The sequence below is a fragment of the Halichoerus grypus genome, chromosome 9 (assembly GCF_964656455.1).
Source record: "Halichoerus grypus chromosome 9, mHalGry1.hap1.1, whole genome shotgun sequence".
In the NCBI taxonomy this organism is placed as follows: domain Eukaryota; kingdom Metazoa; phylum Chordata; class Mammalia; order Carnivora; family Phocidae; genus Halichoerus; species Halichoerus grypus.
In genome coordinates, this window is record NC_135720.1 from 96,559,344 (window position 1) to 96,577,011 (window position 17,668).

General features: G+C 39.9%; 1 pseudogene; it reads right to left on the reverse strand.

Moving 5' to 3' along the window:
* Positions 1 to 1,755: 1,755 nt before the first annotated feature.
* LOC118555532 (tubulin alpha-1A chain-like) lies at positions 1,756 to 3,158 on the reverse strand (annotated as a pseudogene).
* Positions 3,159 to 17,668: the final 14,510 nt, after the last annotated feature.

Consider the following 17,668-nt stretch of genomic DNA (forward strand, 5'->3'; position numbering starts at 1 on the left):
CCCCACCAGTGGTTGCCTCTGGGTGGGAGTGAACTAGTACCAACTGGAAAGAAATAAAAAAAACTTCTATAGTGCTAGACTCACTCTACATCTTAATCTGGGTGATGATTCATGGTTATAAATATGTTTAAAAATGACTAAGCTGTACACTTAAGATGAGCTCACTTTAAACATTTTATGTATGTTATACCTCAAACAGGGAATAAAAGTGGGTACAAATGATTTAGAAGGAACTTCTGAAGACATCCAAATGGCCAACAGACACATGAAAAAGGCTCAACGTCACTCGGCATCAGGGAAATCCAAATCAAAACCTCAATGAGATACCACCTCACACCAGTCAGAATGGCTAAAATTAACAAGTCAGGAAATGACAGATGTTGGTGGGGATGCGGAGAAAGGGGAACCCTCCTACACTGTTGGTGGGAATGCAAGCTGATACAGCCACTCTGGAAAACAGTATGGAGGTTCCTCAAAAAATTGAAAATAGAGCTACCATACGATCCAGTAATTGCACTACTGGGTATTTACCCCAAAGATACAAATGTAGGGATCCGAAGGGGTACGTGTACCCCGATGTTTATAGCAGCAATGTCCACAATAGCCAAACTGTGGAAAGAGCCAAGGTGTCCATCAACAGATGAATGGATAAAGAAGATGTGGTATATATATATACAATGGAATATTATGCAGCCATCAAAAGGAATGAGATCTTGCCATTTGCAATGACGTGGATGGAACTGGAGGGTATTATGCTGAGCGAAATAAGTCAAACAGAGAAAGACATGTATCATATGACCTCACTAATATGAGGAATTCTTAATCTCAGGAAACAAACTGAGGGTTGCTGGAGTGGGGGATGGGGTGGGAGGGATGGGGTGACTGGGTGATAGACACTGGGGAGCATATGCGCTCTGGTAAGCGCTGTGAATTGTGCAAGACTGTTGAATCTCAGATCCGTACCTCTGAAACAAATAATGCAATATATGTTAAGAAAAAAAAAAAAAGAAGATAGCAGGAGGGGAAGAATGAAGGGGGGAAATCGGAGGGAGAGATGAACCATGAGAGACCATGGACTCTGAAAAACAAACTGAGGGTTCTAGAGGGGAGGGGGGTGGGAGGATGGGTTAGCCTGGTGATGGGTATTAAAGAGGGCACATTCTACATGGAGCACTGGGTGTTATGCACAAACAATGAATCATGGAACACTACATCAAAAACTAATGATGTAACGTATGGTGATTAACATAACAATAAAAAATTTAAAAAAATAAAAAAAAAGAAGGAACTTCTGAGCACAAACTAGCATTTTTTTATACCTTTGAATCCGTTATGCTTTCACTATAACCTATTTTTTTTCTACCACTTAGGACAAGGAATAGCTTACTCAAACCCACCAGAGAAATGGACAGCTTGGGTCTGTGTTAGCAGCGTTGTGTTTTCAAGCACAGGTCAGTAGTCGTATATGAGAGTATATGCTGCTATAGACAAATTAACCAATCAGAGCACAACCTTTCAAGGCTTAAAACAGAACAAGCTTCCCTGTAAAAGCAGCACCTCTGTGACTTTTTTTTAATTTTTAAATTTTTTATTTTTTTTAAGACCATAGTTATTTGTCAGAGAGAGAGCGCACACAGAAGCAGGCAGAGGGAGAAGCAGGCTCCCTGCTGAGCAAGGACCCCAATGCGGGGCTCGATCCCAGGACCCTGGGATCATGACCTGAGCCAAAGGCAGACGCTTAACCTACTGAGCCACCCAGGCATCCCTTCCCTGTGACGTTTTTAACTTTAGTATTTCTCTCCTTCTTTACCCTCTCCTTTGACAGAAACCACACCAACCTACTCATAATCCTTCTCAAGGGCAGCCATATGCTCACAGGCCTCAGAAAACTCTCCTTCCTCCATGTCCTCACCCACATACCAGTGAACAAAGGCACACTTGGCCTACATCGGGTCAAACTTGTGGTCCAGGGGAGCCAAGGCCTCAGCGATGGTTGTGGTGTTGCTCAGCGTCCACACAGCTCACTGTACTTTGGCCAGGTCTCTAGGTACCACAGTGGCAGGCTGGTAATTAATGCCCACTTTGAAGCCAGTGGGGCACCAGTCCACAAACTGGATGCTGCGCTTGGTCTTGATGGTGGCAATGGCAGCATTGACATCTTCGGGAATCACGTCACCATGGTAGAACAGGCAGCAAGCCATGGCGAGGGTCACATTTCCCCATCTGGTTGTCTGGCTCAAAGCATGCATTGGTGATCTCTGCTACAGTCAGCTGTTCATGGTAGGCTTTCTCAGCAGAGATGACAGGGGCATAGGTGGCCAGAGGGACGTGGATGCGGGGATAGGGCATCAGGTTGGTCTGGAATTCTGTCAGATCAACATTCAGGGCTCCATCACATCTGAGGGAAGCAGTGATGGAGGACACAATCTGACCTATCAACCTATTCAGGTTAGTGTAGGTTGGGCGTTCAATATTGAGGTTTCTATGACAGATGTCATAGATGGCCTCATTGTCTACCATGAAGGGACAATCTGAGTGCTCCAGGGTGCTGTGGGTGGTGAGGATGGAGTTGTAGGGCTCAGCTACTGCTGTGGAAACCCAGGAGCTGGGTAAATGGAGAACTCCAGCTTGGACTTCTTGCTACCATCAACAGACTTTCCATCAGCAGGGAGGTGAACCTGGAACCAGTTCCTCCTCCAAAGCTGTGGAAAACCAAGAAGCCCTGAAGACTGTGCATCCGTCAGCAAGTTTCTGAATCTGGTTCAAGTCAAGGTCAATGACCTCCTTGCCAATGGTGCAGTGTGCCCTTGGGCATATTGGCAGCATCTTCCCAGCCTGTGATGAGTTCCTCAGAGTGGACAAGATGGCGGTAGGTGCCAGTGCGAACTTCATCAATGACCGTGGGGTCCAGGTCTACAAACACGGCCCTGGGCACATGCATGCCAATGCCCATCTCACTGAAGAGGGTGTTGAAGGAGTCATCTCCTCCCCCAGTGGTCCTGTCACTTGGCATCTGACCATCGGGCTGGATGCCGTGTTCCAGGCAATAGAGCTCCCAGCGGGCATTGCCAATCTGGGCACCAGCCTGGCCAACACGGATGGAGATGCACTCATCCATGGTTGCTGCATTGCAGCTGCCGAGCAGATGGCGGGGAGGAAGAGGAAACTGTTGCTTCTCACAGCAGGACTCTGAGGCGGTCTGTGTAAGAGAATCTGCCTCATCATGCCCTCTTAATGAAAGCTGTTTAACAGCTAATGCCTCAGTCAAAAATATTATGTGCTGAAGTTCCTAGGAAAGTTGTCAGGACTGGGTTAAGAGGGGATACAAGTACTTCTAGTATAAAGCAAGAGCATAGATTTTAGTTCAAATCCTCATATTTATCCATATCAGCGAGGGGACTTTAGGCAGTGCATAACTTTTGTCTCTATTTCGTCTGTAAAAGACACATGAGAATACTTTGCAGAGTTGCTATGGGATGGAAATGAGATAATGCACATAAAGGCAAAGTACATCAACTGTACTGTTTTTACCCCCTACTCTTTAGCCCTAGAGAGTCAGAGGACACTGTTGTATTAAAGATGACTCAACCTGCATCTCCCTGCTACCAACATATTTTCTTAATGGCCTTTGAAATAATTTACCTTGCCAAGAATGCAGCGGAGAAGTCAGCAGAAGAAAAAAAAAAATGTATCCGTAACTTAGGAACTTAAATTTCTGGGGGAAAATGAAACATGAGCATGTCCTCATATGTTTTTCTATCCTTAGTTATAGGCTATTATCTTACAAGTTATATCTGCAAGATATATAGGTATATAGAGATATATATAGGATATATCTGCAAGTTATCTTGCAAACACAGTCCTGGTGAGTTAGCTAGAACATTTTTTTTTTCTCTTTCCAAAATAAAACCCTATGTCCTGAATTCCATTGGCTCTCTTGTAAAGCAGAGGAGCTTGGCAGATTCAAGATTCTTGGTTGCAAGTGACAGAAACCGTGTACCAACTGGCTTTAAATAAAAAGGAATTATACGGGTTTGCATCACCAGAGCATCCAAGAGGTGGCACGAGTGTCAAGCACAGTTTTCTGGATGCTCAAATGCCTCCAGGTCCTGGTGTCTCCATCCCTGCTTGCTTCCCCTAATCCACAGCAGCTGCAGCAACTCCAGGCATACATCTCCTCGCTGGGAGATCCCGGTGGAAAAGAGCTCCTTAGCATAAGCCCATAGGAAAGTCTGGGTCTGTCTCTGATTTCACAAAGAATCATGATGTGCTGTAACAGTCAAGAGACTGGTTTCTAGTTCTGATACTATTCCTAGAATTTGTACGATGATCTTGGGAAGTCATTTGCTCTCCCCACGCCTCATTCGCCCAATAAAGGGATAAAATCTCAATGCTATCTCGGGTCTGTTCCAGAGCAGATTACTTCTTCATTTTTTCACAGTAGAGGCTTTTTCCTCTGGAGTTAAAGAATAGTGCCCTCTGATGGTTTATTCTATAGTTGCCTTTTTATTTAGTTTCACAGGTTTACATTTTCCAATTCACGAAGAGAAATAGTCTAAACAAAGTTACCGTGAAATGAAATTCCATATTGAAATCTATTTTATTTCTACTCTCATTTTAAAATGAAGAAAAGCTTGTGTTCTAACACGAGCAGTTAAAGCTATGGATTTCATATTTATTACTGTTTTAGTTGTATCCACACATTTTCTTAGGTGGTATTTTCATTGTTATTCATATTTTTAATCTCTTATGATTTCTTTTTTGACCCATGTGTTATTTAGTGGCATGTTACTTCATTTCAAAATTTTGGGGAATTTTCTAGATACCTTTTTTTATTATTGATGTCTAACAATTTCTTTTTTTAATATAAGATTTATTTATTTCAGAGAGAGAGAGAGAGAGAGAGAGCAAGTGGGGGGGAGGGGCAGAGGGAGAGAGAGAATCTCAAGCAGACTCCCCGCTGAGTGAGGGCTGATGTGGGGCTCGATCTTAGGACCCTGAGATCATGACCTGAGCCAAAAACCAGTTGGATGCTTAACTGACTGAGTCACCCAGGTGCCCAATGTCTAACAATTGTGGTCATACGATAGTCTGTGTGATTTAAAGCTTTAAATTTTAGACTTGTCTTATAGGTCAACATATGGTCTCTTCTGATGAATACCCCATGTTCACGTGGAAAGTGTATCTGACCTGTGCAATGTGTGGTGTTCTTTACTACGTTGAGTTTTTTATAATACTCAACTCTTCTGAATCCTTTGTCCTTCCCTTTGTCTGCTTTACTGTCAATTACTGAGAGTGGAGTGTTGAATCTCAAAATAGGATTGAGGATTTGTCTAGTTCTCCATTTAATTTTGTCAGTTTTTGCCACGTATATACTATGGAACTCTGTTAGCAGTTACTTTCACATTTAGGATCGGTAAGTCTCCTTAATGAATTGACCCATTTAACATAACAAAATGTCCCTTTTTATCTCTGGTAATACTCCTTATTTTGATGTTTACTGTGTCTGACATTAATATAGCCACACCACCTTTCTAATGATTAGTGCTAGTATACTAAATATTTTCTACCATTTTACTTACAACCTATCTATGATTTTATACTTTAGTGTGTCCCTTGTAAACATCTCAATAGTGGGGTCTTTAAAAAAATCTTTTTAAATTAAAGGTCATAGTCCCCTAACATTTATTGTAATATAATAATCGATATGGTTGGGTTTAAGGGTCTCATCTTGTTATTCATTTCCTAGTTGTTTTAGCTGCACTTTGTTCCTTCAATCCTGCTTTCTTGCCATCTTTTGGTATTCTACCTTACCTCTATTGACTTAGTTATATCTTTTTCTTTTTTAATGATTCCTCTTTCTGTGTCTTTTAAATGGTTACAATATGCATGTCTAACTTATCATGGTTTGGCATGAATTAACACTGTCAGTTCATATATAATGTTATGAACCATACTACACTGTACTTTCATTTACCTCCTCCCATTCTTTGTGCTGTTGTTGTCATGTATTTTACTAGTAGGTACATTATGCTATCCATAATCCAATGTTGATATTTTACTCTAAAAGTAAAATGTTGGGGCACCTGGGTGGCTCAGTCAGTTAAGCTTCTGCCTTCAGCTCAGGTCATGATCCCAGGGTCCTGGGATGGAGCCCCGCATCGGGCTCCCTGCTCAGCGGGGAGTCTGCTTCTCCCTCTCCCTCTGTTCCTCCCCCAACCCCACCCCCCACTCATGCTCTCTCTCTGCATGTTCTCTCTCCAATAAATAAATGAAATCTTAAAAAAAAAAAAAAGTAAAATGTCTTTTAAGGCCTTATATCTAAAATATATAAAGAACTCTCAAAACTCAACAGTAAAAAGGAAATAATCCAATTATAAAAAGGACAAAATATATGAAGAGATATTTCACTAAAGAGGAGAGAGGCAGATGGCCAAAAAAGCATATGAGAAGATGCTCAACATCTAAGGGCATGCAAATTAAAGCCACAATGAGCTATCACTACACACCTATTACAAAAGCTAAAATAAAAAATAGCAATAATACTAAATGTTGGTAAGGATGTCCCAGTACTGGATCACTTGCACATTGCTATAAAGTGGTGCACTCTGGAAAACAGCTTGGCAATTTTTTATAAAACTAAACATGTAATTACCATTCTTACCCAGCAGTTGCACTCTTGGGCATTTACCTCAGAGAAATGAGAACTTATATTTACACAAAACGGGTACACGAATATTCATAGCAGCTTTATTCCTAGTAGCCAAATACAGGAAACAACCCAGATGTCCTTTGAGGAGTGAGTGGTTTAACTGTGGTACATCTATCACCAAATATTACTCAGCAATACAAAGGAACAATCTACAGATAGAAGCAACAATCTAGGTGAGTGTCCATGAGTTATACTGAATGAGAAAAGTGGTTGCCAGAGTTGAGGGATGGGGTGGAGAGAGTGCAGGACAGAAGTAGGTATGGTTATAAAAGAATAGTACAAGAGGTCTTTGTATGGTGGGTCTATTCTGTAGCTAGACTGTGATATTATATACATGGACCTGTGCACGTGATACAATTACAGAGAACTAAAAATACATAAATGAGGGCGCCTGGGTGGCTCAGTTGGTTAAGCGACTGCCTTCGGCTCAGGTCATGATCCCAGGGTCCTGGGATCGAGTCCCACGTCAGGCTCCCAGCTCAGCGGGGAGCCTGCTTCTCCCTCTGACCCTCTCCCCTCTCATGCTGTTTCCCTCTCTCTCTCAAATAAATAAATAAAATCTTTAAAAAAAAAAAATACATAAATGAGTATAAGTAAAACTGGGGAAATCTGAATAAGATCGATGAATTATATCAATGTCAATATCTTGGTTGTGATACTATACTATAGTTCTGTGAATTGTTTACATTGGAGAGAATTGGGTAAGAGGTACATGGGATCTCTCTGTATTATCTCTTATGACTGTATATGAATCTATATCAAAATAGGGGCGCCTGGGTGGCTCAGTCTGCTGAGCGTCTGCCTTCAGCTCAGGTCATAATCCCAGGGTCTTGGGATTGAGCCCCGAGGACAGGCTCCTTGCTCAGCGGGGAGTCTTATCCTTTGCCCTCTGCCCTTCCCCATGCTTGTGTGCTCTCGCTCTCTCTCAAATAAAATCTTTAAAAAAAAAAAAAAAAAAACGCAACTGTGCCACGCACCAGGAGCTATAAAGAGATAACAAATGTTTTTATTATCATGGAGACACAGAGTTAGGAAGCCAATGGTTTTAGAAACAGCAAAGCCTGATTGGTCATGCCCGGGAAACAATTTAACTGTGAGAAGTGAACTTTGTGGTCTGATAATCATACTGGTTAACATTAATAGCACAGTTCTAAATGCTTGATATGAAGCCTCTCATTGGATCTGTACTACAACCTTCTGAAGTAGTATATTATTATTATTATTATTATGGTGATTTTGCAGGTGAGGAAATCAAAGCATAGTCAGATTAAATAATTTTCCCAAGTCATAAAAAAAAGAAGAAAGAAAACCCAAGGCAGTCCTGTTTTGGCCAATCTTGAGTGATATTTCAGCATTATATAAAGGGCACTTGGTTATTTGTCAAAATGTTGGGTTCTAATTGCAGTATGCTACTGATTCACAATTTTAACTTGAGAAGTGATTCAACCACTTGGTTACCCCATTTGAAAAAAGAAATTGGAGTACATTTCTAGAATCCTCACCACATGGGCATTCTATATTTTTATGATTCCCCAATTCTAGAATGAATGGTAGAAAGAATGTTTTCCATCCCCATTTTGACAGCTAAACTCATCTCCAGCGACATTGTTCCTTTCTCCTTTTCCCTCATTTAAGTGTTTACTGAACATCCACTGTAGGCTGTATGTTGAGTATTTGGTTTTATTTTAGTTCCTGATGCTCCCCTCCCCCTATCTCTACCTCTCCCTGCAGAAGGCTTCCCTAATGCCTTCAGTGTTGGCAAATTTCAGATAAGATAGCAATCATTTACTGAGTGCTCACCAAGCACAAAAGATGAACACAGGTGATGTCATTTGGTCAACACAAAACCCAGTGAAATGGTACTAACATTACTTTTTTATACTTGTGTCTTGGAAAAGGTAAATGTCTGAGTTAAGGACAGTCACTGATTGTGGAAGGTTGAGGCAGGTCTCAAACCCTAACCTACATAACTCAGACACACCTAGCAACACTGTCTATGCCTTGAAACCTTCCAGAGGGTCATTTTTTAAGGAGGTGGATTACTCCATTATGATTTTTTTTTTTTTAACTTTCTCACTTTCCTTTCTGAAACTTTACATTTGATAACCAATCATTTTAAAAGCACCTTGGAATTCCAGAAGCTCCCTTAAGGTGGCAGTATAAGTATAATCCATGTCTGTGCAAGCTTCTGTGTCAACTTGCAAGTGATGTACTTCCGCAAATGAGCCTTTGGTCAGTTCTGGAGTTACATAAAATGTAAAATTAGGGCACTCTGGATGGGAAAAAAAGAGTTTTGAGCATCCAGGATATTGACCTCAGAGAAATTCAACCAACTTGCAAAACAAAGGAAATAACTTCCTATGAGGACAAAACAAAGCACCTACTTGTTGCTGCCCACCCATTTGATAACCAGCCTTGGTCATCTTCCAGCAGCAAACACAATAGCCTTACAGATGTTTTCTCATTTCCTCTGCCCCCTTGAAACCAAGCATTTGAGAATAAACAGTCTATTTCTTCTTTCTTGATTTGCTTCAGTGGTTGTAAACAAGGGAACCACTGGCATATAGAAATGACACATATTTTTCTATAACACATATGAATCCCTGCCCTGGACTAAACGAAAAAGACAGAATGATTCAGCCAACGTTCTCAAAGTGTTTGGTCAGGACAAAAAACAACCAGGCAATAAACATTTATGGAGTTACATCCAAGTATAACAGATATCTTTGGGCTGTCTGCCCAGCACATGACTGTGTTTTTGGAGAAATGTCTCATCCACCCACAAAATTAGTTCCCAGGAGCCATGTTTTTACTTCATGACTCTTGGTCATAGCTGATTGAATTAGAGGTAAACACCTGACTCCAGAGGAGGTAATTCATTGGCTGGCCAGAAGTCAACTGCCTTCTCTTTTGAGGACTCCAGCTAAGAGACAGAGTTGCACCTTACTGAGTCCCCTCATGGCTGGAGCATTAGGGGGAAAGCCCAAGGATTCTTGCTGCTGAGGCCCTCGTTGTTCAACCTTCCTCAAATCCTAGGTGGTACCGTAGGTGGTTTTTGCTGAAGCTTATTTTGAATGGGTTTCCATTACATGCATTTCCTATGAAACACACCAAAGTCCTGTGCAAAATCCAGTAAGAATATAAGAAGGGATGTATGACTTGTTCCCTGCCCCCCACCCCCAGGAATGGGTAATCTTTCTTGCTAGAGAAGAGAACTGGGGTTCTGGAATTCAACTCAGATCCATCACCCTGAGAATGTCCTTTGTTTCTCTCAGAGCCTGAACTTTGTTCTCAGTAAACATGGAAATGATAACATCTGCCTAATAAAGTCATCTCCACCAGGCAGTGTCCATCTGACCAGGTACCTGGCTCACAAGAGATGCTCAATAGATGTCAGCGTCCGCCTCTGCATTTTGAGCAGGTCCTTTGCCTGGTCTCAAATGCAAGTCACACAAACACTGTGGAGTTATTAATAGGAAATAAATTTATTTATTCTTATAAATAAATAAATATATATATATATACACATACACACACACACACACACGCACATATATGTATATGTGTATATATATCCATAATAATGGTTGTTTAGCCAGGGATAGATTCTCTGTTTGGAACCTGCCAGGGCAGAGGGTAAGGAGGAGGGCAAAGTGAGGGGGGGGGGGGTCCTGCTCCCAAGAAATAGTTTTGTGGACAACAAGATTGAGGCCTGTTTCTTGACAGAAGAGGTGTGAGTAGCTCCTATATTTTAAGCCAATGTTGAAGGTTGAGTAGAAAAGTCTGGAGGAACCCTTGAGCTCCCATGCTTGAGAATACTGGAGCAGGGAGAGTGTAATCCTCCTAACTGGACAGCTTCCCCTTCCTGCTAATGGTCTCTCCTGTGAAGAAAATTTTCACATAATCAACTCATTCTCATGAAAGAGCCCAATATGGGTACCCTTCTCTAGGCATTTTCAAAGAAGTTAGTGAGAATAACACAAACAGAAAAAATAATCTATTCATGGAATTTCAGGAATCATTGGGGAAACCTTTCTTCCTAAGGTGGCTCTAAGTCACCCCATTATAATGCGACACTACATCATCTGCTGTGCCTAGAGAAAAGATTCCTAGGCCCTGGAGCTCCTGGGTTGTTACTTAAGTTATCACTGCCCTGTTACTGAGAAGATATTGACAATGCAGTGGTAAGTTGCATCTGGCAGCCGGCTCAATATTCATTGAGTGGTAGGGACTGTTGAACTGGAAATACAGCATGCCCAAGACAAACAGTTCCTCCCCCTCAAAAATTCTGCATGAGTATACACCAAGTGTTATACATAGGCCTTGTGACTTAGACTTTTTTTTCATAGTCCAGATTCCCTGGATTCATTTCTGAGTTCTATGGAGAACACAGAAGAGCTATTTCCTGAAAGCCCTTTAAAACAGTGGGGCACCAATATTTCTCTACATTATTCCTTTTAAAAACAAAAACACAGAAAGCAGAGCACTTTTTCACCCATTTTCCTGCTGAAGGTTGAATAGCTTTGCTACCCCAAGCGTTCCAACATCAATAGACACTACTGTCACTTATCAGGTGTTATATACCTACTTGGGCCCCACAGTCTGGCTGTCCAGGCTGGTTAAGTATGAAGGTGACAGACTTGCTTGTGAGCATGCATGAGACAGCCACTAGGAACATACTGAAGTTTACTGGAACTTGCCATGAAGCAAAGGCCAACAAAACATCATCTACACAGTTGAAAAGAGAAAAGCAACATTTTCAAAATTAAAGGACTATGTGTAAATAAGATTCCCTCTGAAAAAGTAAACAAGATGTGAAATAAGGATCCAGGCTTGCTTTGGTATCACAATGCTCACCAGAATGGTATCCAAAATCTTTTAGTTTTTTTTCCTCCCCCTTTTTAATAAATGCCCCAAATAAAGCAAGTCTGAGTTTGGTCAAGAGAGCTTAGGTTGCATTCTTTGATAGATGAGGAAGGGATGAATTTAACACACTGCTAAGCTTTAAAAAAAAGAAAAAGAACAAGACTAAGGAAGATTCTCGCTTCTTATTTTCTGTCTCAAAAAAGCCCCTGGTAAGAGGAAGTTACTATTAGTGAAATGAATGTTTAGTATTATCAGAGTCACTTACAATAAATCACTGTTTGTGTAGAGGACACCAGCTTAAGAAATCATTTACCTGAGAGTTATTGAAAACAGTAATACATAGTTGACTAACACGTACTTTGTATGTTATGTGTATATACTGTATTCTTAATGTAAGCTAGAGAAAAGAAAATGTTATTTTCTTTAATTAAAATATCATTAAGAAAATCATAAGGAAGAGAAAATACATTTATAGTACTATACTTATTGAAAAAAATCCACATATAAATGAACCCCTGCTGTTTAAACCTATGTGGTTCAAAGCTCAACTGTATAATCAAATATCAAATCATTATGCTATACACCTGAAACTAATATAATGCTATATGTCCATTATACCTCAACAACAAAAAATTATCCTCAATGAAAAAAAAGATATTCAAAAGACTATTATAAATTTTAATTTGATGGAAAACTTATATCAAAACATCATAAAAAAAGTAGAAAGATGAATAACAAACTGGGCAGAATATTTGTCACAATATGACAAAAGGTAAATGTCCTTAATATATAAAGAATTCATAAACATTGAAAAGTAAGATATTAAGACTGCCCAGAAAAGGTAAAGGATATGAAAAACTATTCATAAAAGAGATAAAGCTTAGAAAGACATCCTATGAGGGGTGCCTGGTGGCTCAGTCAGTTAAGCAGCTGCCTTTGGCTCAGGTCATGATCCCAGGGTCCTGGGATTGAGTCCTGCATCGGGCTCCTTGTTCAGCAGGGAGCCTGCTTCTCTCTCTGCCTGCTGCTCCCCCTGCTTGTGCTCTCTCTCTCTCTCTCTGACAAATAAATAAAATCTTAAAAAAAAAAAAAAGACATCCTGTGTTAATGAATTGGAAGACTTAATATCATGAATATGTCAATATTACCCAAAGTTATTTACAAATTAGCAAATTCCTATCAAAAGCACAATGGTGTATTTTGCAGGAATAGAAAATCCATCCTATAATTCACATGGAATCTCAAGGCACCCTGAATGGTCAAAACAATCTCGAAGAAAAGGAACAAATTTGGAGGTCTTATATGTCATTATTTCAAAACTTATTATAAAACCATAATATCTAAAATGGTGTGGTACTAGCATAAAGATGAATTTTTAGGCCAGTGGAATAAAATAGAGATCCTAGGAACAATCCCTCACATATATGGTCAAAGGATTTTTGATAAGGATGACAAGACCATTCAAAGGACAAAGGACAGTTCTTTTAGCAAGTAGTGCTGGAAAAACTGGATATTCATGTGCAAAAGAATGAAGTTCGACTCTTACCTTACACCATATACAAAAATCAACACAAAATGGATCAAAGACCTAATATAAGACCTAAAACTATAAACCTCTTAGAAGAAAACATAGAAAATCCTGATGACATTTGGGTTTGGCAATGATATCTTGGACATGAAACCAAAAAGTAAAGCCAACAAAAGCAAAAATAGCCAAATGGGACTATACCAAAACCTGTGCATCAAGCTGCAGGCAGGCTTCATAGTCAACAAAGTGAGGGCCACGTCTGTTCACCAGAATGCCCACATAAGTCACACTGGAACTTGTAACAGCAGGCCCTGGGGCTACCCTGTCCACCAGCTTACCTAAAGCAATTGCAACCAGGCTTTGCAGTTGGCAGGGCTTTGCAGCGATCTGGGCCAAGGCCATCCCTGCCCACACAGGCACCTGTAGCAGCGCCAGCCAGCCCTTATGCCACTATGCCCACAGCAGCTGAAGCTATGCTACAACATAAGATCACACATAGCCCACACAGGGGAAATTTCTAGAGCACCTAGCTCTACAGGTTAGCAAGGATATTGCTCTTGACCCCACAGGAAATCTTTATAAGTCCACTCTTTTAAGACCAGGAGACATAGCTAAACTACCTAATACACAGAAACAAACACAGAAAGTCAGGCAAAATGAAGAAACAGAAGAACACTTGTTCATGCTAAATCTCTCAACAAAGTGGGTTTAGGGGGAGCATACCTCAACATAATAAAGGCTATATATGGAAAAACTCATAGCCAATCCCATATCCAATGGTGAAAAACTGAAAGCTTTTTCTGTAAGATCAAACCAAAGAATAAGACAAAACTTCTGAAAAATAACTATATGAAACAAAGATAAACAATTTACCTGATAAAAAGTTCAAAGTAATGGTCATAAAATGCTTACTGAACTCGGGAAAAGAATGGATGGACACAGTAAGAACTTCAACTAGCAGGTAGAAAACATTAAAAATTACCAATCAGAGCTGAAGAATATACTAGAAATGAAAAATACATTACAGAAAATAAAGAGCAGATTAGAGGATACAGAAAACAGATCAACAATCTGGAAGACAGGGTATTGGAAATCACCCAAACTGAAAACATAATTTTAAAAATGAAAATACTTTAAGGGATCTCTGGGACAACATCAAGCGTACTAACATTGCATTATAGGAGTCTCAGTAGGAGGAGAGAGAGAGAAAGGGGCAAAAATTTATTTGAAGAAATAGTTCTTAAAACTTTCCTAACCTGAAGAAGGAAACAGACATCTAGGTTCAAGAAGCAGAGTCCCAAACAAAATGAACCCAAAGAGATGCACACCAACACATATTATAAAGGAAACGTCAAAAATTAAAGTGGGAATGAACATATTTCCTGCAAATGGAAATGAAAAGAAAGCTGGAGTAGCAATACATCAAATAAAATAGACTTTAAAACAAAGGCTATAATAAGAAACCAAGAAAGGCACTACAATATGTTAACTAACTTGAATTTAAATAAACACCTGAAATAAAAAAAGACATTACATAATGATGAAGAAATCACTCCAACAAGAAGATATAACATTAATAAATATTTATGCATAGGAGTACCTAAGTATGAAGCAAACTTAACAGAGGCAGAGGTAGAAATTGACAATAATATAATAATAGTAGGGAGACTTTTAACACCCCCTTACATTAATGGATAGATCATCCAGGCAGAAAATCAATGAGGAAACAATTTCTTTGAATGACATTAAACTGGATAGATCTAAGAGATATATACAAAACATTCCATCCAAAAACAACAGAATACACATTCTTTCAAGTGTACACAGAACATTCTCCTGGACAGGTCATGTTAGGCCACAAACAAGTCTCAGTAAATTTTTAAAAATTTTTTATTAACATATAATGTATTATTTGTTTCAGGGGTACAGGTCTGTGATTGATCAGTCTTACACAATTCACAGCGCTCACCATAGTACTTACCCTCCTCAATGTCCATCACCCAGCCACCCCATCCCTCCCACCCCCCACCACTCCAGCAACCCTCAGTTTGTTTCCTGAGATTAAGAGTCTCTTAGGGTTTGTCTCCCTCTCTGGTTTCATCTTGTTTCATTTTCCCCTCCCCTCCCCTATGATCCTCTGTCTTGTTTCTCAAATTCCTCATATCACTGAGATCATATGATAATTGTCTTTCTCTGATTGACTTATTTGGCTTAGCATAATACCCTCTAGTTCCATCCACATCGTTGCAAATGTCAAGATTTCAATTTTTTGATGGTTGCATAATATTCCATTGTATATATATACCACATCTTCTTTATCCATTCATCTGTTGATGGATATCTAGGCTCTTTCCATAGTTCGGCTGCTGTGGACATTGCTGTTATAAACATTGGGGTGCATGTGATCCTTCAGATCACTACATTTGTATCTTTGGGGTACATACCAAGTAGTGCAATTGCTGGGTCGTACAGTAGCTCTATTTTCAACTTTTTGAGGAACCTCCATACTGTTTTCCAGAATGGCTGCACGAGTTTGCATTCCCACCAACAGTGTAGGAGGGTTCCTCTTTCTCCCCATCCTCACCAACATCTGTCATTTCCTGACTTCTTAATTTTAGCCATTCTAACTGATATGAGGTGGTATCTCATTGAGGTTCTGATTTGGATTTCCCTGATGTCGAGTGATGTTGAGTGCTTTTTCATATGTCTGTTGGCCATTTGGATGTCTTCTTTGCAGAAATATCTGTTCATGTCTTCTGCCCATTTCTTGATTGGATTATTTGTTCTCTGGGTGTTGAGTTTGAGAAGTTCTTTATGGATTTTGGATACTAGCCCTTTATCTGATATGTCATTTGCAAATATCCTCTCCCATTCTATTGATTGTCTTTTGGTTTTGTTGGCTGTTTCCTTTGTTGTGCAAAAGCTTTTTTTCTTGATGAAGTCCCAATAGTTCATTTTTGCCCTTGCTTCCCTTGCCTTTGGCGATGTTTCTAGGAAGAAGTTGCTGTGGATGAGGTCGAAGAGGTTGTTGCCTGTGTTCTCCTCTAGGATTTTGATGTATTCCTGTCTCACATTTCGTCTTTCATCCATTTTGAGTCTATTTTTGTGTGTGGTGTAAGGAAATGGTCCAGTTTTGTTCTTCTGCATGTGGCTGTCCAATTTTCCCAACACCATTTGTTGAAGAGACTCTTTTTCCCATTGGGCATTCTTTCCTGCTTTGTCGAAGATTAGTTGACCATAGAGTTGAGGGTCCATTTCTGGGCTCTCTGTTCTGTTCCATTGATCTATGTGTCTGTTTTTGTGCCAGTACCATACTGTCTTGATGATTATAGCTTTGTAATACAGCTTGAAGTCTGGAATTGTGATGCCACCAGCTTTGCTTTTCTTTTTCAACATTCCTCTGGCTATTCGGGGCCTTTTCTGGTTCCATACAAATTTTAGGATTATTTGTCCCATTTCTTTGAAAAAAGTTGATGGTATTTTGATGGGGATTGCATTAAATGCATAGATTGCTCTAGGTAGCATAGACATTTTCACAATATTTTTCTTCCAATCCGTGAGCATGGAACGCTTTTCCATTTCTTTGTGCCTCCCTCAATTTCTTTCATGAGTATTCTATAGTTTTCTGAGTACAGATCCTTTGCCTCTTTGGTTAGATTTATTCCTAGGTATCTTATGGTTTTGGGTGCAATTGTAAATGGGATCGATTCCTTAATTTCTCTTTCTTCATTCTTGTTGTTGGTGTATAGAAATGCAACTGATTTCTGTGCATTGATTTTATATCCTGCCACTTTACTGAATTCCTGTATGAGTTCTAGCAGTTTTGGGGGTGGAGTCTTTTGGGTTCTCCACATAAAATATTATATCATCTGCAAAAAGTGAGAGTTTCACTTCTGCTTTGCTGACTCAGATGCATTTTATTTCTTTTTGTTGTCTGATTGCTGTGGCTAGGACTTCCAGTACTATGTTGAATAGCAGTGGTGATAGTGGACATCCCTGCCATGTTCCTGACCTTTGAGGAAAAGCTCTCAGTTTTTCCCCATTGAGAATGATATTCGCTGTGGGTTTTTCATAGATGGCTTTTATGATATTGAGGTATGTACCCTCTATCCCTACACTGTGAAGAGTTTTAATCAAGAAAGGATGCTGTACTTTGTCAAATGCTCTTTCTGCATCTATTGAGAGGATGATATGGTTCTTGTTCTTTCTTTTATTAATGTATTGTATCACATTGATTGATTTGCAGATGTTGAACCAACCTTGCAGCCCAGGGATAAATCCCACTTGGTCGTGGTGAATAATCCTTTTAATGTACTGTTGGATCCTATTGGCTAGTATTTTGGTGAGAATTTTTGCATCCATGTTCATCAGGGATATTGGTCTTTAGTTTTCCTTTTTTGATGGGGTCTTTGGTTTTGGGATCAAGGTAATGGTGGCCTCATAAAATGACTTTGGAAGTTTTCCTTCCATTTCTATTCTTTGAAACAGCTTCAGAAGAATAGGTATTAATTCTTCTTTAAATGTTTGGTAGAATTCCCCTGGGAAGCCATCTGGCCCTGGGC